The sequence below is a fragment of the Pleurodeles waltl genome, chromosome 2_2, assembly GCF_031143425.1.
Source record: "Pleurodeles waltl isolate 20211129_DDA chromosome 2_2, aPleWal1.hap1.20221129, whole genome shotgun sequence".
NCBI classification, from domain to species: Eukaryota; Metazoa; Chordata; class Amphibia; order Caudata; family Salamandridae; genus Pleurodeles; species Pleurodeles waltl.
In genome coordinates, this window is record NC_090439.1 from 921372358 (window position 1) to 921397214 (window position 24857).

Consider the following 24857-nt stretch of genomic DNA (forward strand, 5'->3'; position numbering starts at 1 on the left):
CATAACACTGCTTGAAAGGGGAATTCCAAGGGTGTTTCTTGGGGTGTTCCCACAACAACACCCATAGGATCCATCAGAATCTGATGCATTCCCAGATTTACAAGTTTGGGAATGCGTCAGATTCCTACGCCACATCAGGAGTGGTGTTAAAGTGGCACAACAGAGAGAAATAATATTATTTCTCCCAATTATTTCCTCTTTCTATGTGTGCTGCATTCTACAGCACAGCTAGCAAGAGAGGAAAATGCCATTAATGATTGTTTATGTGCAAGAAGGTGTCCCACCCTGCGCATGAACAATCACCCTTGCAACGCAGGCACCATTGCACCATGGTGTAAGGATGTCTGCATTGGGAGTGGCAGCAATTTGTGCACCAGGACAGGGGACAAGGACAGGAATGTGCTGTTTCCTAGAGATACAATGCAATTCTGCCCTTTTGTTTCGACAAAGGGCAGCACAGCAAAAAAGATTGCACCGCTGTCCTGTGCCAAAACTTAGTAAATGAGGCGCTCATTTTGCCCTGGAAAGTACCCTGACGGTAATGCAAAGAAGCGCAAAGCACTGCTTTGCATGACTCAGTGCCAAGGGGGTGTTACATGGGTGGTACATGGGCACTCCAATGCAACCACCCATACCTTTTGACGCAAAACCCTATCCATAAACAATAGTAGATAGGGTTTTGCTAGAAAAGCTAATGTCTTTTAAATGCAGGCGTTAAGAGAAGAAATGTTTTCATTTCCCCTTTCTTTTTTGACTTTGCATGGTGGTTGCACTATGCAGCACACATACAATGTGGGAACATTTTTTAAAGTGTGTCTAAACATAGTAGTTTGTACTGAAAGGGTACCCTTTCAATGCAAAACCTATGCTTAACACACACACACACAGCCTTGCAGTATGGCACATGGGTGTGTGTGTAGAGCACGGCTGATAAAATCATTTCCAGCACTAGGGAGAGGGGAAAAGAGAGTCACATCTCTGAAGATATGATGCTCTCCTGCTCCCTCCTGTCACACAGCGCAGTGCAGCATTTTTTGATGCTGCACTTCATTGCATGGCTATTTCATAAATCTGGGCTAAAAGTATATATAGCTGGGAGATGTAGAGAAATAAAAAAGGGCAAAACAAGTACTACAAAGAGTGATCAGGTTAAAGACAATAGAAAAAGTACACTTACCCGATAGAGATGATGATTAGATAATGATCCAAAGACAACAAAAAAACAAGCAATAAATGGTACCTTAGTTTAGAGAACTGGGGAAAATAAGATATGGTATTGATGAAAAATCATGAATATGGTAAGGCATGGAGAAAGGCATACCTGGTAAGAGAGTAAGAGCATTGAGTTCCAAGGGAGGGTAGAATCATGTGGAAAATAATGAGACCTATCTAGATAGGATATGTGAAATGTAAAACCTTGAGAAAGATTGAAAAAATGTGAAGGGAAGTCGAATGGCAGACTTGCGTAAGCGGGGAAAAATAAGGTGAGAAAAACTGAGAAGAGTAAATATAGGGCAAAAGAGAGAAAGGCTCAGGAGGACCAAGAAAAATAATGAGTGAATGATAAATTCAAAGAGAGAAAAATTGTCATGGAAAATTAAGTGAAAGAAAGAAAGCAAAAACAAGGTTTTACACTGAAATTGTCACAATTCAAGAAACATTCAGCCTGTATTCGCTAGATCAACTGGACACTTGAGATGCAGCTATGAAGTGACACATTTGTGGCAGACCAGTTTGTGGTGGCAACAGCACAGAGCAAAGGGTGGCATGTGCGATCAAGTCAAGAGCAGGACTTCCATGTCGAAATAGGCAGAAAGGCATGCAGGACCAGCAGTGGCATGTATTTGTTTCTGCCAGTATTTCACATTGTCACACTTTTGACCAATATCCAAAGTCTATGGTTACACATTTATGATACTTTTCTCAAATAATCGGAGTACTGATTGGTAGATGATAGACAGTTCATGGAGCATATTCTGACCAATTACTTTATCAAAAGATTTCAAGGACGTGATTTTGTATATTACTTAACTTAACCAACTTTATTCCAAGGCCACTTGGACCAATGCAATGTTTTCCTCCAAGGCCTGCTGTGAGATTTGAAGGGCTCGATAATCTACCTGTGGCATTTGGCATGTTCTTCTTTATGAACAGGTCTTCCCTTTCAATGAGTGTTTAATGTTTTATTGTGATGTATTATGATATTGTTAATATTGGGTGCATATTTATTCTATTCTGGAAATTTAATGTGCCTTCATTTGAATGTGAAGGCAGCTGCTGGGATCCTCTGGGCCCTTATGTGCTACTGTCTGATGATCTTCGATAGATACTTCAGAACCAAAATGGCTGGCCAGAGGAATAGTGGAACAAATCACAGTGTTCCGACCCCCACTTAATTCCCTAAGCAAACAGAAAGACTCTGATTTTTTTTTAAGTACATATAAATGTGAACCACAAACACATACTGATCTGTGTATTTATTACGGCAAGAGAAGCCATTTCTCTCAAAAGTGTTCTCAGTCACAAGAAATGAGTCTGCTAGTGTTACAATCCAGATTTGAACTGAGCATTTCTAATTTTTGGGAGTCTGCAGTGAGCTACTCCTTTACCTTCTGAAAATCACTTTAGATATACCTCAGTTCTTTTACTGATCCTGGCACAAATTTACTTAGGTGCATCTAGCTGTTTAATTGACAGGAAATAGGCCTCTCCATGAGAGACAAAAACAAAGTAGAAATAATCAGAAGAACTGATGGTACGCCTCTCACCTCGAAGAAAGTGTGCCAGGAAACTGAGGGCCATATATACCAAAGGATTTTGCATTCGCAAATGGTGCAAATCGGTTCATTCCACCATTTGTGAATGCAAAATCACCTTCAAGGATGTATGAAAGGCAGTGCAGTGCAATTTTAGGGAATCTTAATTTTTAACGATTCCCTAAAATTGTGACTTTAAATAGGGAATCACAATCGATTCCCTAAATGGGTAATCCCAAATAGGGAATACCTATTTGCGATTACTTATGCACATGTATCATGCATTTCCTAAATGCAAACTGAGTATTTAGGAAATGCAATTGCCACAATTTCAGATTTGGTGGTAACCATGTGCAGTTTTTGAAAATGCACTGAAAATGCATTTTTAAAAATGTCATGTGGTGCACACATGCCCAGAGGGCATGTGTGCGCTTTACATGTGCACAATTTTTGGGGGGAGTTGCATCAAAGGGGGCCTTAGGCCCCCAGCACCCTTGGATTTCCTAACAGGAATTTGCAAATTGGGAAATGCAAAACCATTAGCACCTATGGTCTTTTAGGCACAGAGGGGTTGAATGGAGTCCCATTCCCTAATAGCGATTCCCTAATAGCGATTGCGAATTTTGAGAAATCGCTATTAGGGATTCGCTATTTTCTTACATCCCATTTTGCATTTCTCAAATAGCGATTTCTTAAAATTCACTATTTAGGAAATGCAAACCGGGTTTTTGATACATCTGGCCCTGAATCTCTTGCAAAAAAGAACAGAACACCGTCGGAACATTTCATTGGATGTCATCAATTTGACTGACTTTCCTGATGTGCTAGGTAGTACTTAGCTTTAAAAACACAATCTGCACATTGATTGACTGTGTTCTAATGTGAATTTTCTTCTAACTACTGAAAGACAGTGCTTACCTCAAAGACAACTGAATTTCATGTAAATACGTGTTTGTGCTGTTAAATCAGGTGCAGAAAACTTATGTTCCTTCTTGCCAGAAACATATAAACAATATGTAGAAGATTTAGCAGCAGAAACCTTATCTCCTGAAAGGGAAAAAGATTGCTACATTGCCTTTTTACCAAATATTAAAATCTCACCTCGGCGGATCTACTCTTCATATGGAGTGAATGTGGGAAACTTTGCAAAACTATCTTAAAGAAAGTCCTAATAGGGATTTTATTAGACATTCTTTATCATCAGCACTACTATTATCATTGTGCTTGAATCAAATGAGAAGTTTGCATCTTGCATGGATTACAGCGAGATCAAGCTATTGAACTGAAAAAATGTTATCCACTAGCATTAGTCTCCTTACTTCTTGATTAAATAAAACTGGTCACTTTTTTATCAAAGTAAATTGACATGCATATAATTTGGACAGGATAAAAGCAGGCGATTAAAGGAAAACTGCATTATTATTTGCTGCGATCCCCACAAACCCCAGGGGGGTTCTGTTTAGTCTGTGCAATACCCCTGCAGCAATTTATCATTTTGTAAATTAAATTGTCCTCATATCTGATATTCTTATATCATCATGTACTTAGAAGAATGCTTGACTTGTTAAAGAATCAAAGAGAACTGTACTTTGGAAATGTTTTTCTTCTCATTCTAAAATGCTTCATCAACATTTCGGACAAGGGTTCTAGCACAGACTCACAGAAAGTCGCTATTGTGTTGGAATGTCTGTGACCTAGGAATCAAGTCAAAAAAAGGTGCCAACACTTCTTCACCAAAGGGAACTGGGCTTATTTCAAAAACAAAAACAAACTGTCAATGCTCCCCTTTGTGAAACAGTATCGCTAAATGCAAATCTAATAATTAGTGGTACCATTCCATATTGACCCTATTTGTATACCACAAATTTGTGGTTCAAATATTATTTATTTATCTCAAACAAACAAATTGCATATTATACTCATAAAATGATCAAAATAACCAATAAAATGTACAATATTTCACATCCCATTTCTTATTTCATCTTCCACAATTAATCATTGTTGGACTTTTGCTTATGCAGGGTCATCCCCAGTCTTTTTGCCTCCTGCCTCCTATTTTTTTCCGACCTGTTGCTGTTGGCTTTTCAACTCTGAGCACTTTACCACTGCTAACCAGTGCTAAAGTGCATATGCTCTCCGTGTAAATTATATGTAATTGGTTTATCCATGATTGGCATATTTGATTTACTAGTAAGTCCCTAGTAAGGTGCACTAGAGGTGCCAGGGCCTGTAAATCAAATGCTACTAGTGGGCCTGCAGCACTGGTTGTGCCACCCACATAAGTAGCTCTGTAATCATGTCTCAGACCTGCCACTGCAGTGTCTGTGTGTGTATTTTTACACTGTAAATTCAACTTGGCAAGTGTACTCACTTGCCAGGCCTAAACCTTCCCTTTTCTTACATGTAAGGCACCCCTAAGGTAGGCCCTAGGTAGCCCCAAGGGCAGGGTGCAGTGTATGGATAAGGTAGGACATATAGTAATGTGGTTTATCTGTCCTGTCCTCTGTCCTGACAGTGAAATACTGCCAATTTCGTTTTTCACTGTTGCAAGGCCTGTCTCTCTTATAGGATAATATGGGGGATACCTTTAAATATGATTAAAGTCTAGATTCCCCTAGAGAGTAGATGGAAATGTGGAGTTTGGGGTCCCTGAACTCACAATTAAAAAATACATCTTTTAGTAAAGTTGATTTTAAGATTGTGCGTTTGAAAATGCCACTTTTAGAAAGTGAGCATTTTCTAGCTTAAACCATTCTGTGACTCTGCCTTGTTTGTGGATTCCCTGTCTGGGTCAGTTTGACAGTTGGGTTGTTTTTCACCTCGCACTAGACAGTGACACGAAGGGGGCTGGGGTGTAACCTGCATTTCCTGATTAGCCATCTCTGCTAGGAGGGAGGGATGGAGTGGTCACTCTCATCTGAAAGGACTGTGCCTGCCTCTGACAATGCCGGCTCCAACAACCTGCTGTGTGTCTGATGCATTGCCTGGGCAAGGCAGGATTTCACAAGTAGGTGTGAGTCCCCTTTGAAGAAAGGTGACTTCAAAGACTAAAATGGGTATAAGAAGGGCACCCAAATCTACAGACTTTAGAAACACTTCTGGAACCAAGAGGAACCTCTGCCTGGAGAAGAGCTGATAGCTGAGGAAGAAGTGCTGCCCTGCCTGTGACTGTGCTTTGTGGAGCTTTACTGCAGTGCTGCTTCTGCCAGAGTAAGAGGGCAAAGACTGGACTTTGTGTGCCTTCCATCTTGTGAAGAAATCTCCAAAGACTTGAGTTAGAGATTGCCTCCTGTTGTTTGAAGTCTCAGGGACAGCAAAGACTTCTCTCTGCCAGCACCTGGAGTCTCTGGAGAGACTCCTGCCCCGACAAGTGGTACCCTATCCAGTCCCTGGGCCCTTGAAAGGAAAGCTGGTAGAAATCCAAGGAAATCGACTTCGGACGACTTCGGACCGACGCTGCTGCTAAATCCGGTAACGCCGCCTGCACCTGACGCCGTGACCTTCGCTGGAACGCGACGCTCTTCGCAGGCCCGATGGCGCAGAAGCCCCGCTGAAGTCCGTGACTCCGTGGAAGTTGCCGCACCACGTCGTGACCGACGCCGCTCGAAGTGCACAGATTCAACGTTTCGCACAGACGCCGCGATCCCCGACTTCGCGCATCGGCTTGTTTTCACTCTTCACCAAAGGTACTGTACTTGGGGGTCTACACGACTCCGTGTCCGGCGCCGCTGGTGTCGGCTTGTTGGAACGACTCCGTCACGATGCCGTGTTAACATCACATCGAAGCATTTTTGTTTCTAAGCGCTATTTTTGAGTTTAATCTTTAAAAATTCATAACTTGACTTGTGTATGTCGGATTTTTGTCGTTTTGGTCTTGTTTTGTTTAGATAAATATTTCCTATTGTTCTAAACCGGTGTTGTGTCATTTTGTAGTGTTTTCATGAAGTTACTGTGTGTGTTGGTACAAATACTTTACACCTAGCACTCTGAGGTTAAGCCTACTGCTCTGCCAAGCTACCAAGGGGGTAAGCAGGGGTTAGCTGAGGGTGATTCTCTTTTACCCTGACTAGAGTGAGGGTCTTTTCTTGAACAGGGGGTAACCTGACTATCAACCAAAGACCCCATTTCTAACAATCATAAAAAAGACTTCGAAAATCATCCAAAATTATTTCTAAAAATGAATTATAAAACAGATGAAGCAACTTTTTACAGTTTTCCTGGTTCTAGTCACCTTCATCAAGACATGCACACTGATATACTGATATAAATGTCTTCATAGCATTACAGAACTCCTGTGAGTGATCTTTTCTCATATATTTCAATTCTTCGCAATACTTTTTGCCTGAATGTTCTTGGTTGATTAAAAATCATGATTGATGCAACCATTTCAAAATATTTCATTAGTTTTTCCCTATTTCCTGATTATGCCTCATACTTCCTCCATATGGGTAAGCAATTCTTCAAATGGGCTCCTATACTGGGACCTACAGCCCAATTTTTAACAGGTATATATTTCTAATTGATGGGGGTTAACAATAGTTACCACTCCTTTTTCTTTGCAGTACGATCTACTGGATCCAAGTAAATGCTAAGTACTGCCATCCCGTGTACCGTATAGCAAAGATGACTATTGTTAACTCCTTGACCCTATAAATTGATGATTAGAAACAATTATGGGACATATGCCCAATTAAGAACATCTCATCAAAAAAGTTGTAGTATTAGACCCTCTGCCTACTCCTCACAGACCCTCGGAGAATTATGATGGTACAACAGTACTTTTGTTGTTGTAGATTTATTTCATGAAGCATTCCCATTTTGTAGGACTCCCTAAGACTCCTTCACCTCTGGGATTTCCTACAAGAAAATGTCTGTCTAAATGGATTAGCTCTGATCACTATCACAACATGAGGTTTTCAATTTCTATCTAAATTCTGGACTGTACTTCTGAACAAATATGATGCAATAAATTCTAAATCCACAAGTTATAATGCCCATAAAAACTGTTTTTACATGCCCTGCAATTCTTTCTTTTCCAATCATAGTTGACTACATACTTGGGTGTGAGGTCGACATTTTTGTTGAATTCTGAAATGTCAGGGTCAGCTACAATTCTTTAGGGACTGAAAGGAGTACAGCCCTCCTGATTTGCAATGACAGCTTTTATCCATGCCCCCTCGTTAGTGTCAAACGTTCATGACAATTTCCCCCATATGCCTGGTCTATCAAAATCTGACTGTATTTATTGTGTGAGTGGGGCTTCCACCATCCTCAACTAATGACCCAATTTCGTACTTTGAAGTTAAGTGGTGGGATCCAGTACAGTGCCACTCAGTAATTTCTGCAAAAGCGAGAATCCCTTTTAATAGTCTGACACCACAGTCTGTTCAATGAGGAGTTGAGGATGGGGGAGCTGAAAAGGAGTTCCAACTGCAGTTGGCAAAGTTGAGATTACCTGAAGAGTTAAAAAGCTGATGAAGAAAGAGTCTTAGCCAGGGTGAAGGATGAGGCTGAAAGGGCTCTGGAAAAATAAACTTTTGTTGGCTCATGAAGTGAGTCTGAAAGAACTGGACTTGAAAGTAAAGCAGCTCATAGAGTTCATTGGCAATAGCAGCAGTGCCAATCCAGTGTCCAATGGAAACAGAAGCACCCACATACCCAGGAACATGGTGCTTAGCTTTGAGGTGGTGATGATTTGATAGGCATCACCCCCAAGTTTGTGGACAGATTCAGCTGGTTTGTTGACCCTGAAGGTGCACTGAGTCCTGCTAAACAGCCCTCAGTGCTAATGCTCTAACCCTTAAAAAGTATATGTCTGAGTGGTTCACCCACAATTGGCATGTCAGCTTACTTATCCGTTCCTAGTGTATGGCACAAGGTGAACCCGGGCCTGTAAGTTGAAGTGTCTTTCAGAGACTGCAGCGCTTATTGTACCTCCATGAGACTGGTAAAGCAAAGTATGGCTCACGGCCCATCATTGTTCGCTGGCAGAGCAATTTTTGACTGCTAAAGCAAAGCTCCAAACGTTCCATTTAATCTTTATAAGCCACCCCTACCACTGGTCTACTGAGCACTACATATAGGGTGCATAGTAAAAAGTTGTACATGTAATATTAACTTTACATGTTCTGCCAGTAAAAAACAAACATTGTGATTTTTACTGTGGAAAGGCTAGTAGCCCCTTTGGTGAGTACAGACTAACACACTGACATCTCAGCAGTGCTAAATTATGAATTGGACTAGTAAAAATAATACTTCAAGGTATTAAAAAAAATGTTAAATTAAACCCATCTTGATACTTATGTGAAATGGAAGGTAACTTGCATAAATGGCACCTTTAGTAAGTATCCATTTGGTGCCCAAAGTTTTAGAACTAAAAGGGCATAAAAGTGGCACCCCAGCACACCAGATCTCAGATCAAGTTTGTACTAAAGAATGAACCAAAGAAAGACTGCCCTGCTGTTCCCTGGGCTCAGCAAACATATGGCTGAAGATTGATTTCACTGTGAGGCAGCAGTCCTATCAACCCTCATTTAACTCTCTGACATGTTTCCTGTCAGAGTTGGTCACCCAAAATGGGCTGTAGTAGAAGTTTACAATGAAAAATGTTGCTAAAGATTCCAAAGTGTGTCACTAACTGTGGTAGGTGTCAACGATTTTTTGTGTTTCAAAAGAAAGTGGTGATTTGTTAATTGATTAATAATTTATATCTTTGAACCCCTCCAGTGGGGTTATCATGAGGCCCTCTTAGACCCACAGTGTTTTTTTTATTTATTTTAGCTTCTTTTTACATTCCATATTTTACATGCTGTATCTGCATTGCTTTTAGCAACCATATTTTTCAAAGTGTCAAGTTTAAGTTGCCATATTCACATTCCACCCTGATGAGGTTGGGGGCTCTCGTGAGCTAGCCAGGAATTGGGCCAACAGTCTCCAATGGTGTGGAAGCATTCAGTCCCCTACATTTCAAAGTTCTGTCATCCTAATGCGCAGCCCTAGTATCTTAATAGGGCCCGTATAGCCATTTTTTCATTGAGGTATCATTTCAAAGATAGAAATACAACCTATTTTATAAAATGGTGTTTGATTTTTATTGAGTCTAGTTTCTTTCCTATTCAAGTGTTTTGGTAATTTCTAATACTTTACATTTGTTCCTTTTATAAAGTGTGAGTCCTCACGGCCACAGCTACCCAGAGTTTAGCTAAGATTTTCCAAATTAATCTGATGGGACCCAATACAGGTAGTGAGTTTATTACATTGTAAGGTGTCACAACCACACCATATAATAAATGGCTTTCCTCATACATATGGTCACTGAAGAGAATTTGGGGGCTAGTCTGTGGAGGCACATGTCAGCAATAGGAAGGAACATGATGCTGCCTTTAGAAGTGGGTGGCCAAATGATCTATGCCCCCATGAAAGAAGCCCTCATCACAAAGTTTGGACTTACATCAGAGGGATACCTTTTAAGGTTCATAGAGAGTCAAAAACTGTCTGACTTGTCTCAAATTGGATTTATGGACTTTTCCAGTAAGGCACTGGATGGTTCGAAGAAGTGCCACAAAGAGAACAGTTAGGGGGAGCTGTAAATAGAGCGCCCATGCTCAGTAATTGCTTTCCAGATTTACATTAAAACCTTCTTCTTTCCAAGTTCACTGCAACAAGGGAGCTTGTGAAGGAAGCAGATCTTTGACTCAACCACGGGGTCCAAAAGTGTGAAAGAAGCAGAAATTTGACTCACCATCAGGTGCAAAAGAAGGTACCTGGGAGTGACCCCAGGGAGGGGAATCCAAGTCCCCCTCATGGGGTAAGGGAATGTCCAAGATAACACAGACAGGTCCAAAAATTAGATGGGGGAAAAGGGTCCCATGCCCCTCCTGAGAAAGATGGGGGAGGTCCTGGACAGCAGTGTCCCAGGGCACCCTACTTCTAACCACAGTGCATTGAATATTACCGGTTAGGACAAAAGCAAGGGGATCCTGTCTATGCTAAGAAACTATCCACTTGTTGGAGCTTTGCAGTGGTAGCCAATGTGGCCTGAGGGGGGAGCAGTACCCAAGAGCAGAGGGTAGAACATGCACTAGTCTCCCATTTACTCAGAGGGTAAGCTTTTGATCCCTAAGGGTGGGAGTTCACACTTCCACCGGAACACACTGAGTAGGATACCTATCACCGCTCTTCAATATACAAGTAGCAACTATTCTATGGTGGTGGGAAGGCTGACTTCCATAGATCAGTACTGGCGAGCACGGATGTGTATGGTAGACCAGGCCCAGATTTTGTCTGCCATATGCCTCTGGTTTCTCCGGATTGGGGTGGAAAGGTGGTCGAGAAGAGGGTTATGGTCACTGGCTTCATCCTAGGAAATGAGTTACCACTGATATTAGAGGAGCTTGGCGGGGCGGCTGCTGAAGACATGTTGAAAGCTCAGGTTTCTGGGAGTATTATTCCTAAAGGGAAGTATGGAGGCCCATATGGAGGGCAAAGGGTAGGAGGTGGTGACGGTCCACATTGAGAGGAGCTGGGGGTCAAGGTTTCCAGCTCTGACAGAAGTGTACCCCAACAGTGGCCCTAGTGAGGCCAATTCTGACCTGGAGGTGTTGTTTGTGGTGTCCCAAAAACAGAAGGCAGAAGATCTGCACAAGGCAAACTGCTGCATGACACAAGTAGAGTGTTTCACTCTTGAGGGGTGTGGTTCCACCCCCATACCCGTGGAAGTCCTGGTTTGCCAGGTATCTGCTTGGTCACAGAATACAGACCTTAGGGTGAGAGGCTGAGAGACCAGTCTCAGAATACTACCCCTTAGGTTCTTGCTAAGGAGATTGTAAGTAAGGTGCCTAACACCCTGGGCTTGTGCCTCCACTCTACAAAACCTAAGAGATCAGGGAAACCTCAGGAGCAAGGAGGGCCTTGCCAGCCACAGTTTAGGGCTTCCACCTGGCAGTGGATGGCCCAGGTCCTGGCTCTTGACATGACAGCTATTAGTGGTCTCTATTGGTTGTTGTTCTTTGGGTAGAAATTTCCCTGGGTTGGGAACAGAAGTCTGATGCAAAGAGTAGAATGGGACACATCACCTTGCTAGCCATGTTTGTACTGTCTACCTACTGGGATGCATCTGTGAGCAAACTAAGGTTAGTAGTCTCACATATGCTGTACACAGATGAGAAGAAAGGTTCTCCATGGGTGAGCCCAGTGGCTCAAGAGACTGTTGACAGAAGGCTCCAAATAGGTTCAGAGGGCCATAGAACTGGCAAGTGCCACTGCAGATGAGGATCATTGTCCATGTTCTATTGCCTGAGCAGGGAAGCTCATCAAGGTATTTCTTAGTGTACCCCAACCTTTGGCTGGAGGGGGTCATGTTGGACCAGGTCCTTTCTGGTCACCCCAGATATTTGCCTTGCTTTTCTGAACCTAGTTTGTATTTGCTTTTATGACTTTGTTCACTTTTTTCCTGCTAACTTGTAGCAAAGTCCTTGTGTGCTGCCTTAATAACATGGTAAAACTGGCCTACACCTGATTGGTACAGTTCACTTACCTATATGTTCCTAGTAAACAGTGCATAAAACTAAATGCTATTAGTGGGCTGCGGTGCTCATTGTGCCACACACTAAAATAGTCTGGAAAAACACGTCTCAGAGCTGTCACTGCAGCCTATAGTTCCGTTTTAAATCATCATTTCAACTTGGCAAACTAACCCTCTTCCCAGGCCTATATCTTTCTTTTTAGTACTTATAAGTCACCCCTCAGGGAGGCCAAAGAGCAGACAGGGCAGGGGCATTGTATGTAAAAATATGTAAAAACTAGGACATGTGTGTTTAAGGTTTATTTGTCCTTGCAGTGAAAAGCTCCCACTGTAATTGTTCCCTACTGTTAGGCTATGTCTTCCATAGACTGACACTGGGTTCACTTATTACACTTAGCAAGTGCTAACTTCAGTCTGGGACCAGATAGAGAAATACTGTTTCCAAACAAGAAAAACAAAATGCAGCACGCTCGCAGAGAACGCACTAATCCCTATGAGTGTCTAGTAATTCACAATACTGAGTATACAAAAATGTTGGTTCTAGTATCTTCAGGCGTGCAACTCCACCAAGGCTCCTGCCGCATAGAGAGCCAAAAAGGGCTAAACTAATCCCAATAAATGAAATCCAAATAGGCGGTGCACCGCCACATACGCAAACACGTTGTAAAAAGTAAAACAAAAGTCCAGTGCTCCAGTAGTGAAGATGTGAAATCTTTCTTTTTAATTCTTTACAAGTCCAATACTTTATAATCTCACAGTTCCGTAAATACAGCAAATGGTACAATGAATAGACAGCCAACGCGTTTCGCCCACTCGAGGGGCTTCTTCAGGGCTGTAATGTAACAAGACATGGAACAAATGTATAAAGCATACAATCAAAAAAGAACCAACTTACATAAAAATAAATGTAATACAAATGAAAATGAAAATACATAAAAATGCGTAACAACACGATATAGAAAACCGTGTAAAACAGAGCAAAAGGGGCGTGAAAATATACAAGCATTAAGAATAATGTGATGTCAAAATGACATATATCATGCGAGACCTGAAGCGGATATGCAAAACTACCACCAAGCGGAAACAGAGACAGTAGACTTATAGAAAAAGTATATCAATACCGAAAAGGAACGCAATATATCCCCCGGTGCATATCCTTGTGTAGGGCTGAATGAACAAAGTGAGGAACTGATGTATTGGATAAAAAGATCCGATGGAGGAAAGGAGAAGAAACCATGTAAGCAAGAATACACCTTGGTGTAAGTTAAAGATAAAAAACGTCAAGACGAATCATGTAAAGAAAAGTTCATGTGTAGATTAGCGTACCACACTGGAGTCCAATCAGTCTCAATAGTCAAATTTGTAGCAACTAGTTTCATGCCTGACGGAAAGAAAAAAGGCGACATGAGTCAAGTCAAATATATGGTTTAAAAGGACCATAAATCAAAAGGGAAAAGACAAGGTTTTCCTAATTGTGACAATAAAAATATATAACCAGTGGTGGCTTTCTAATTATCATGGCAAAAAGATGACGAGAAAATGACTAAATGTGGGCTCATACGATGCCCAATATACAATATCAATTGTAAAAGGAAAGGGGTAAATGTACCAGACATGTATTAATGGTTAACGGGCAGCAAAGTTCCTCGAGAAATCATGAGTAAAAATAATAGAGGTATTCCAAACTGAAAAACGCCATGCCCGCGTCACAGCCAAAATATAAAATAAAGAAAATAAAACTATCTTACCTGATAAACTGGCGACCATTAGATACGCATAAAAGTTCCAAAAGTAACCCGGTCCGATCGACCGTAGGAGTGGTTGCGGGGCCCGCGGAAATACAACACCGGCCCCAAAGACAAAGAGTGTCAAACGGAAACCTCAGTTCGAAGTATCTTAAAAGGACTACACATAACCCGGAAGTCCAGGTGGTGTGAGAAAAGACGAAAAATAGAAAATGGACAACAACATCGGCCATCTTGGTGCTGTTGTTACTCTCAATGAGACGAAGGTAAGTAAAACAGGGCACCAGCAAAACAGAGTTCCAAGACGGGAAAAAAACAGTAATAAAGAACCACAAAAGAAACAAAATGGTAACAACAGCCAACCATTGCGAATTGGTGCAAAACAGGACTGACTGGATTCCATATTGTACAACCAAAAAAAAAAGATTTTATGAATAAATAAATAAAAAGTGAATAAACCAAACAAAAAAAGTGATTGAAAATGGAGAGTGGAGGGGTAGGCAGGAAAGGATAAATAAGTCAAAAAAGATATATGCATAAGAGTCCACAATGTTTGGGAAGTAAATGTATAAAATACAAGAATATAACTATTAACCAATCAGAATATTGGTATTGGTCCTAATATTGTACAGTCTAACCATAAGAGTCCACAGTGTTTTGCAAGAAAAGTTATACAATACAAGACTATAACTATTAACCAATCAGAATATTAGTATTGGTGCTAATATTGTACAGTCTAACCATACAGAGAACATAATTGCACAAAGTTAGAACAGGTCAATATTCACCAACTGAAGGTAAGTATTCCAACAGCCCCAAGAAATAGAGCATGATACAACATAAGAGAAAACAATGAAAAATAGTGGTAGCTATATCAAATATCAAACAATACACCATACCTAATAACACATTCATAATCCTTGTTTAAACTTGTCATATTATTCCAGACACAGTTATTACACCATAAAAAATAGTGAAGTTCATGGTCAGTATTATGGCCCAATTCGACCGCTTGTAGGCGGCAGATCCAGGCTGCCTCCCTTTGGCGTAATGTCAGTTCCCTATTGCCACCCCTGGGATGAATCGGAACATGGTCAGTTCCATGAAACCAAATCTGTGGATCATTTGGGTGAACAGATACTACATGTGTTGTTAATGGGTAGTCGGAGTCATGGTTTTTAATAGCACGTAAGTGTTCCTGTATCCTAAGTTTCAGGGAGCGTTTCGTACTGCCCACATATATTAAATTGCATACACATCCAAGAACGTAAACAACAAATTTTGTATTACAATTGATAAAGTGTTTGATAATAAATGTCCTCGTATTATTGTAACAAAATTCTTTGGTTTTGTCAAGACCAAAAATACAAATATTACAATCATGAGAAGTGTAAAATCCCCTCGGTTTGGTGGAAAGCCAAGTGGTGGGACTAGGGACAGAAATATAACTAGGGCATAGATGGTCCCTTAGGGTCAACCCTCTGCGATAAGTGATCCTTGGTTTATTAGATACGTGTCCTTTGAGACCCAGGATCTCAGTCAGTAGGGGCCAGTGGCGTTTTAGTATTTTGAAAATGTCCTGACTATGGACAGTGTAGCGAGTCACAAAAGACAGAGATTTCTTTTGAGTCTTATTGTCTTCATGTGACTTCACAAACAAAGTATCTTTTCTCGGAGTATTCATAATGCGTTGGACTGCATGTGACATAATCTTATCATTGTAGCCCCTGTTGATAAATCTTTGTTTGGTAAGTTGAATGTGTCTGAGAAATGTTTCATTGGCGCTACAATTACGTCTAACCCGTAACATTATGCGCGCTTTGATCAGGCATACTGACAAAAAGGTCACCAAGCTACAGGGTGACATAGATGTACTAGAAAAAGAGATTGAGGAAATTCCCCAAAAGGACGTGGTGAAGAAGAACTATGAAATTTTGGGTAAAATAATTGACAATTATCAAATCTACTTAAGAGACAAGAAACAACACAAAGTTAAACGTGATGATTTGGACTACAAATTAGGTAGACTTTATACTTTTGCCCCCAAATACGACAATGTGAACATTTTAGAATCTTCAACAACCAGGGCGGGGGACCGGGTGATACTGATCTGTCTAGTGGGAGCTCTGTATCTTCAATTGATAGCAGTACCTCAAATGATATTGGTCCTTCCAAACAGATTCCCCGTGGTGCCTCAAATTTTTTAGTGGAAATGGAGCGATTACGTCTGGGTACAAAAGTTATTCGAAAAGACACAAGACCAGAAGGGGTGGGAATCGATGGAAACAAAGATATAGGAAAATCAGGGGTCCGAACCAGGTCCAAGAAGGATTAGAATCTACTTCTATTATCACTGATAAAATGGAGGGTGGCTTGGTCATAATTAGTTAGTCTGACTGTACTTTGAGTACTACTGAATGCAATTTATTGAGGAAAGGTTTAGGTTTCTGTCCAACTCAGACCAATGTCCCAGTAGAGGTCTTTGTGGACTTATTTAAATTTACTCATCTTCTCAAACTTAAAAATCACTTTTCATCTGCCCACAATGGGGGTACAAATAGGCGACTATCCGAATCACAGATGGAAGAGAGCCTTACGGTAGACACACACTTGCCTATACACACTGTTTCTGACTTACATGATCTACAACTACTAATGTCCCTAGGAGATGACCACAGGGAAATTGAGGATATTAGAACCGATCTGGGAATATCGGAGAGAAATTATAAGACCAGCGAGTTGAACAATTTGACAACTTGTCTGCATCAGAAAGGGCGGCTCTTTCGAGCCTCAAAAAGGACAAGTCAATTGTGATTCGTGAGGCTGACAAGGGAGGCAATGTACTTTTGTTTTACTTTTTACAACGTGTTTGCGTATGTGGCGGTGCACCGCCTATTTGGATTTCAAATACTGTTTCCACTGAAATGAATTGTAAGTTTAATTTGTGTTTAAGGGTAAAGTTAAAATTTAAGTTGCAATTGTGAAAATGCCACTTTTAGAAAATTGCTATTTTTCTGCCTTGAACCAAATGTGCCTACGTGTGGAATGAGAGTGTCTTCCTTATAGGATAGCTTGGGAGTAGCTGTGTCTCACCCTGTTTACACTTCAAAGACCCAGCCTGCACACACCCGAGGCAGTTTGGAGTCAAATCCAGGGAAAGGGAAATAACTGATCAGAAAGAGAAAGAACTAACCAAACTCAGTGGAGGAGTAGAGCAGGCATTTCACTAACCCTCAGGCTGGCACCAGCTATAAAAGTAGCACATTCAGAAACTCTCATCAGAACACTCCTTGTCCTTTAAAAGATTCTGAAGAAGGACTGCCCGCTGTGTCAAGAAGGAAGGTAGGACTGGCTTGCCTTGAACCAAGGCTCCCAGAAGTGACTCCAATGGTCAGTTTCTGACCTCCTGTTTGATCTACAGAGACACATCAAGCTGCTAGAGGCCTACTTGCAACTGCTGAGCTGACCACCATCAACTGGATGTGCCTGTGCATTGCTGCTGGCCTCTGCTGGAGTGAGTACTGATTTCCAAGAGGTGCCCCTCAGATCATCATACTATACTCCTCTTAAGGAAAAGGTGAAAAAACAAAATCTCTGTTGGCCTGAACTTCTGACTTTACCTTGGTCCAGTGCGACCAGAGAACCATTAGCAGTGCTTTGTGCTTTGTGTCACTATTTCCTTCAAAACTTAAAAACTCATATCCCCAGTACTACTGATTTGATTTTTGCCATTTTTGTGTTTTGTTATTATCTCTATTTTTGAAAATTAATTTGGGTCATTTCTTGTGTTTTGTTATTACTGAGTGCTGCATAATTACTTTACACATTGCCTTTAAGTTAAGACTGACTGCTTTTGTGCCAAGCTAAATTGTGCTTTTGTTTAAATGGGGCTTATACACTCTCAGCTAATAACCCAATTCCTTACAGTAACACCATCTTCCTTAATAGTGAGATTGATATACTTGATGATATCCTTTTACCTAACTACACTATCATAAGACCCCTACATTATTGTGTGTGAAGGCCAAGCTGTGTATCTCTTTCTTTCTCTTAAAGCATTTCCCCTTCCCTCGTGAGATATACCTTGAATACTGGTTACAACCATGTTGTATAATTCATTTTAAATTTCTTTTGATTATTTAAATGTTTTCATCTGATAGACTACAGAAGAACAATTTAGATCCTTTCATTTCATGGGAATGCTGTTCCTTTTTTTAAATTAAATGATACAATTAACAGACAGGAGGATTGATGTGCTTTTCCAATTGCAGATACAAAATATTTATGCCAATCCTCTATGGCATTATTAGTCTTTGCAACTCCTTCCAAGCAGGTTCACTAACGGTTCCTTCAGACTATATTAAGGTATGGTAGCCTTTTGCAACCTAACATTCTCATATAGCCACTTCAATTGTTCTCAAAGTACTTTAGTAACAAGGCTTATTTTTATTCATTATTTTGAAATTATTCAGTTTGAATAACTGCAGTAAAATGTTCATTAATGTATTCTAGAGGACAAAAAACAATGCAGATTTTGTTTTAAATTCTAATTGCAGTTTGCTATTAAACCAAATATTCTTCAGACAAGGAGCTTCTTTGAATTTTGTGCCAGGTTGTTTGAAAAAAATGTGAAAAAGCATTCATAAATGTGGATGTTTCTTTAGACTGTACTTATTGACAGTTCAAAGTCTCTTTGTCTTTTCCACCACTACTGGTAAACTTTCAGCATAAGTATATGAATGTCTAATAGCAAACCCTACACAAGAGGGGTGTTATTTTAATTAATTTTTCAGTGTATTGCACGCGTTTGTGTTAATGGGTGGAGACATGTTTGAAAAGCACTTTAAATAATCCAACTATTGTTTTTTAAATGATTAATAGGTTTCCTTTAGGGAAAAAAGTAGTAGCCTTTTTTTTGTCTTTTTTACTGTGAAGAAGTAAAGGTTATTTTGAGAAGTTTAGTTGGTGTGAGGTTGGGGAGGGGAGTAGCTGCTGCCAGTAGAGGGTGCTGGCCACTTACCACCTATATTTCCAAGTTATGTTGATACTTATTGCCACAAGCAATTATCATCCACATAAATTGTTTTGTTAATTAAACAAAAGGCTATTAACCTGTTCTGGATGCTGCCCTCAGTGCCTCGCTGCCTCTCATCCTTACTGTGACGAGAGTCAGAGCCAGTCACTTTTGAGAGGGACACATGCTGAAGTGAGCATGTGTTGCAGAGTATTTTCTTTTAAAAAGACCACCCCTAGGCAGGCCTACAGCCTGCCCTGCAATTTTCAGGAATATAAAGAGAGCTTCTATTTATGATTCACAGCAACAACATATTTTCAAGGAATGTATGATGGAACAACGCATTTTTATATCATGCATGTCTTTACAACACAGTCTCTCCATGACCCCGTCTTTACCACGCATGCCTTTACAACAAATGTCATTGTAAAAGCATGTTTGGTAAAGGAAAATGCATGGCAAATTCTACCCCGCCCTGCTCCCTACCCCTGACACCATACTCCACCTGCACAATCCCTTAAAACTGCCCATTCCACCCTCTGCCCTGAGCCCTACCCCCACGTCCACCCCAGCATAAACCTGAAAACCTACCCTGATCTAAAAGCTACTCAGCCCTGTCCTAAAAACGACCCGACCCCCACCCTAAACCCTAAAACCTACTCTGGTCTAGAACCTACCCCGCCCTGTCCTAAATACTACCCTGACCACCACCCTGAAACCTAAAACCCACCCTGCCCTAAAGACTACCTCAACCCCACCCTAAAGCCTAAAAGCTACCCTGCCCTGTCCTAAAACCTACCTCACCCTATCCTAAAAACAACCCCAACCCCACCCTATACCCTAAAAGCTATCCTATCCTGTCCTAAAAATTACCTTGCTCTGTCTAAACACTATCCCAACCCCCACCCTAAACCCTAAAACCTACCCTGTCCTAAAAACTACCCAGGCCTTTCCTAAAAATGACCCCTACCCACCAAAACTTACCCTGCTCTGTCCTAAAAACAACCCCATCCCCACCATCAACCCTTATATACCCTGCCCTGTCTGGGGACTCTGTGACCTTGAGTCACATGCATGCTGTAAATAGATACACTGTACACTGCACGTTTCAGCATGCACAGAGGGGGTCATTATGAGTTGGACGTATTTTGGGAACACCGTCATGATGGCAGCCACAAAAAGACCACTATGTTGGTTGTCACCCGATGGCCATATTAAAAGTTACACTGTGGTCTGCCAAAAAACAGCCAAATATTCAAAACTACCAGGAGACTGGAGGATGGAAAAGAGGCAGTCCCACCACCAGCACCGCCAGCCCAGCAAAAATCCTCTCATCATATCATAGTGATTACCATTTGCAGGGCGAACGACAGCTATCTCAACTCACATCACACTGAACACAACACCACATTGGATAGTTTAAAAATCACACAGCTGACACTCATCCACAGACTCAAAACACTTATACACCCCACTATATAACACACCCCTACACAACACACAATCCTTTGCAACCAGAATGCCACACACAGCCACAGAGGAGAAATAACCATCACAGATTTACTATAACAACTGTTGTTAGTGTCACACATTGCAACATGCATACACCCCACACCTGCACAGCATACACAACACATAATTTCCTTCACACAAAACACACAACAACCGTCACCCACACATACCACAGCACCTACACCTCATCACTTACTTCTGGTAAAATGTTTAACTTTTTTAACACTACCTCACCATCTTTACCACCACTACCATGTCCCACAAACACCCATGTTTCACAGATGATGATCTGAGGGTCATGGTGGATGAAATTGTCATGGTAGAGCCACACCTGTTCAGAGCACAGGTCCAGCAAACATCAATAGTCAGGAAAATGGAGTTGTGGCAAATAATGGTCAACAAGGTGAATGCTGTAGGCACAAAGGAAGACATCAGAAAGAGGTGGAACGACCTCCTGGGGAAGGTGCGTTCTATGGCATCCAGGCATCAGCTGGTGGTATTGAAGGCTGGCGGTAGACCCCTACCCCCTCTCCCTACTTTCACATCTTGGGAGGAGAAGGTTTTGAACATACTGCATCCTGAGAGCATGACAGGAATACCTGGTGGAGTAGAATCAGGTAAGTCCCCACAAAATGCATGTCACCCATTTTGTTTGTTCTGCATGCTCCCTCATCACCTTACCCCACCTCATTTAACAAACCACCCACCACCCCTCTATCCAAATGTCCTAATACCCCTCTCTGGCATGCCACATGTCCACTAAACCCATCTGCCCCACAGCCCTTGGAAATGGCATATACAGTACTGGAAACAGATAGCACTACAACAATATCCCACCATTAAGAAAACCTGAACAGTGCACCAAAAGTTAGATGTCATGCATGTGAAACTAACTACCAGTCTAACCCATCATGAATGTCCAACTGTGAAACAGTTTATGGCAATGACAGCAATCCAAAGGCACACCCCCAATATCATCACAAGCTAAACACAGCTACAGCTGAGTGCCCAATCAAGCTGTCCTTAGAAAAAGGATTCCTAAGATTGAAATTTACTCAGCTGGGGTAGAGATCTAGATGCCAAAGTGGATGCACATGCAGTACATCCAGATTGAGGGTACTTTCAATTTTTTACTCCCATACTGTGTCCCTACTCTGACACATTGTGCATTGTTCAGCTTATTTTGTGTCAGGTATCATGTCAGACTTCATTAGGCAACAAAGGTAAACACCCATGTCAATAGTCTGACAACATAGGATGGTATCAGCAGTCACATTACTACCAATATAGTTTAATATATTTAAGTATTGTGTATGGTATTGAAACTACATAGGTTCATGTTGTACTAAGTAAGATTTTGCAGCAGCTGACATTGTCAATTCTGGGGATCATGTTAAGGCACTGTGTGCATTACACACAACATCATTAATACTCTAAATTAAACATCTCTTGTTGTATTACTTATAGCAACTCTGTGTTCGACTTCTCTCACAGGTAACCTTGCAAATGCCACCATGGAAAGGATACCAGAGACTGCTGCAACCCCTCTATATGAAGGCCGCAGTGAGGACAACACCCCTGGATGTGTGGACACTGAGGACAAAGCTGGCCCATCAGGGACACCTGGTCAGTCAACAACTGTCAGCCTCTCCCTGTCCACATCGACTCCTCCCAGCCCTGCAGCATCAACAAGCCTTGTCCTTTCGTGAGCCTCACTGTACCGGACTTCCCCTGGCGTGGTTGGGTACCTTACTGGTGTCAACAACCAAGGACAGTTTGGGTAGCCAGAGTCCCCTGTAAGGAATAGTTACAAAAACACAAACATATATCTTGGACATGCACATTTGTGATAGCACGAGAGAAACTTATCAAACACATGTGTCAAAGGTTACTCATCAACCAGTTCAGCCCTCTCTGTGTAGAGTTGTGTCATCAGAAGTAGGATATTGCTGTTCTGCATGATGAAGGAATCATAGACAGATCGTGGAAACTTTTCACAGACATGTCAAATGAGCTGGTCTGCAAAACACACCACTTGGACATTGACAGAGTGGTAGTTTTTCCTCTTCCTGTATACCTGTTCATTGGCACTGGGGGGAGCAAAGGCTACATGGGTGCCATATATGTCTCCATCTATACGTGGAATGTGTCCCAAACCATAAAACTCTGCCTTCACATGGGCCAGATCCGCACTTTGGGGAAATCTGATGTAGCTGTCCATGTGTTTGAACAATGCACACGGTACATCCTTCAAAACCAGACTAAAAATGGACTGAGACATCCCTGCAGTTAGGGCCACTGTATTTTGAAAGGACCTAGTGGCCAGGAAGTGTAGCACTGACATGTCTTGATTGATGGGAAGTATGCTATTGGCACTGTGAATGGCAGACATCTGATCAGGCTCCGACAGATTACAGATATCGAAGATTGTATGCCTGTTCATGCGATAGATCTGTATTATTGTAATTGTAATTGTATTACTATAGTGCTTACTACCCCTGACGAGGTGTTGAAGCGCTTTTTGACGAGTAGCATGCTACTCTGGAACCCAAGAGGAATTAGTGGTGGATTAGTATAGGAAAATATGAGTACAGTATCAGTGTTAGTATGAGTTAATTTGAGCAGAGGATGTGTGAATCTATTAGTTCCATTGACTATCGTAATAGAGGGATAGAGGAAGGAAGAATCTAGAAGTGTTAATTGGGAGTTTATAGTAATAGGATGAGGTTTGGGATGAGTTAAGGAGAGATGGAGGAGGGAAGAGTCTGTGGAAAGGGGTTAGGGAAATCATAGAAGCAGAAGGGTTTTTGGATGAGTCAGAAGGAAAATAAATGAGGGAGAATTTAGTAGGGTTGTTTGGGAGATCATAGTAGTAAACTGAGGTTTGGGTGAGCTAGATGAGGTAGAGGAGGGAAGAACTTAGGTAGGGTTATTTTCGAGATCAAATTAGTAGAATGGATTTGGGATGAGTCAGAGTGGGGAAGGAGGCTAGATTGGTAGAGATCTAGGGTGATGGGGAGACAGAGTAAAGTTTACGAGAGAGTAAAAGTTATATATTTTTTATTTACTTATTTATTTTATTTTATTATTTATTTTTCAATGTTATTTATAGATATAATTTTATGTATTCATATTTATTTTTTCTTTAGTACAGTAGGACTAGAGTAATAAATAAATAGATATGTAAATACATAGAAAGGGACTATGGCTGTGATTCTAACCGCGGCGGGCGGCGGTCGCCGCCCGCCATGCGGTTACCGCCAAATGACCGCACCGCGGTCACAAGACCGCGGCGGCCATTCTGGCTTTCCCGCTGTGCTGGCGGGCGACCGCCAAAAGGCCGCCCGCCAGCACAGCGGGAAAGACCCAGCAACGATGAAGCCGGCTCCGAATGGAGCCGGCGGAGTTGCTGGAGTGCGACGGGTGCAGTAGCACCCGTCGCGAATTTCAGTGTCTGCTAGGCAGACACTGAAATTCATTTTGGGGCCCTCTTACGGGGGCCCCTGCAGTGCCCATGCCATTGGCATGGGCACTGCAGGGGCTCCCAGGGGCCCCGCGGCACCCCCTACCGCCATCCTGTTCCTGGCGGGAGACCCGCCAGGAACAGGATGGCGGTAGGGGGTGTCAGAATCCCCATGGCGGCGGAGCGCGCTCCGCCGCCATGGAGGATTCTCAAGGGCAGCGGAAAGTCGGCGGTACACCGCCGACTTTCCGTTTCTGGCCACGGCTGAACCGCCGCGGTCAGAATGCCCAGCGGTGCACCGCCAGCCTGTTGGCGGTGCTACCGCGGTCATTCGCCCTGGCGGTTTTTACCGCCAGGGTTAGAATGACCCCCTATATGTGCAAGCAATATAATAATGGGTAAAATAATATGAGAAGTAAAGTTGTATTATATAAACCCAGACTTTCAAGAATTTTAATATTTAATGCTAATTAATAAGTGCACTTTTATAACATTCATTTATCTTTCCTCAATTTTTCAATAGTGAAATGCTTACTGTGGAATAGTTAAGATAACATTTGCTCATTGCGATCTAAAAAACAAAGCAGGGTTTCATAAGAATTTAATATAACAGCTTATCTAGGAGCTATGCAATGACCTATGAACATGTTAAGTATAGAATGAAAAATACACACATATATATATACATACACACATATATATATATATATATCCACACATGCACACACATGCATATAAATATGTATATATTTAACTGTGACTAAATATACATTTGTTATACAGGCCTGAAGAGTATGTGTGTAATTTGTTATTATGAAATTGTAAATATACATATTTCTTAAAG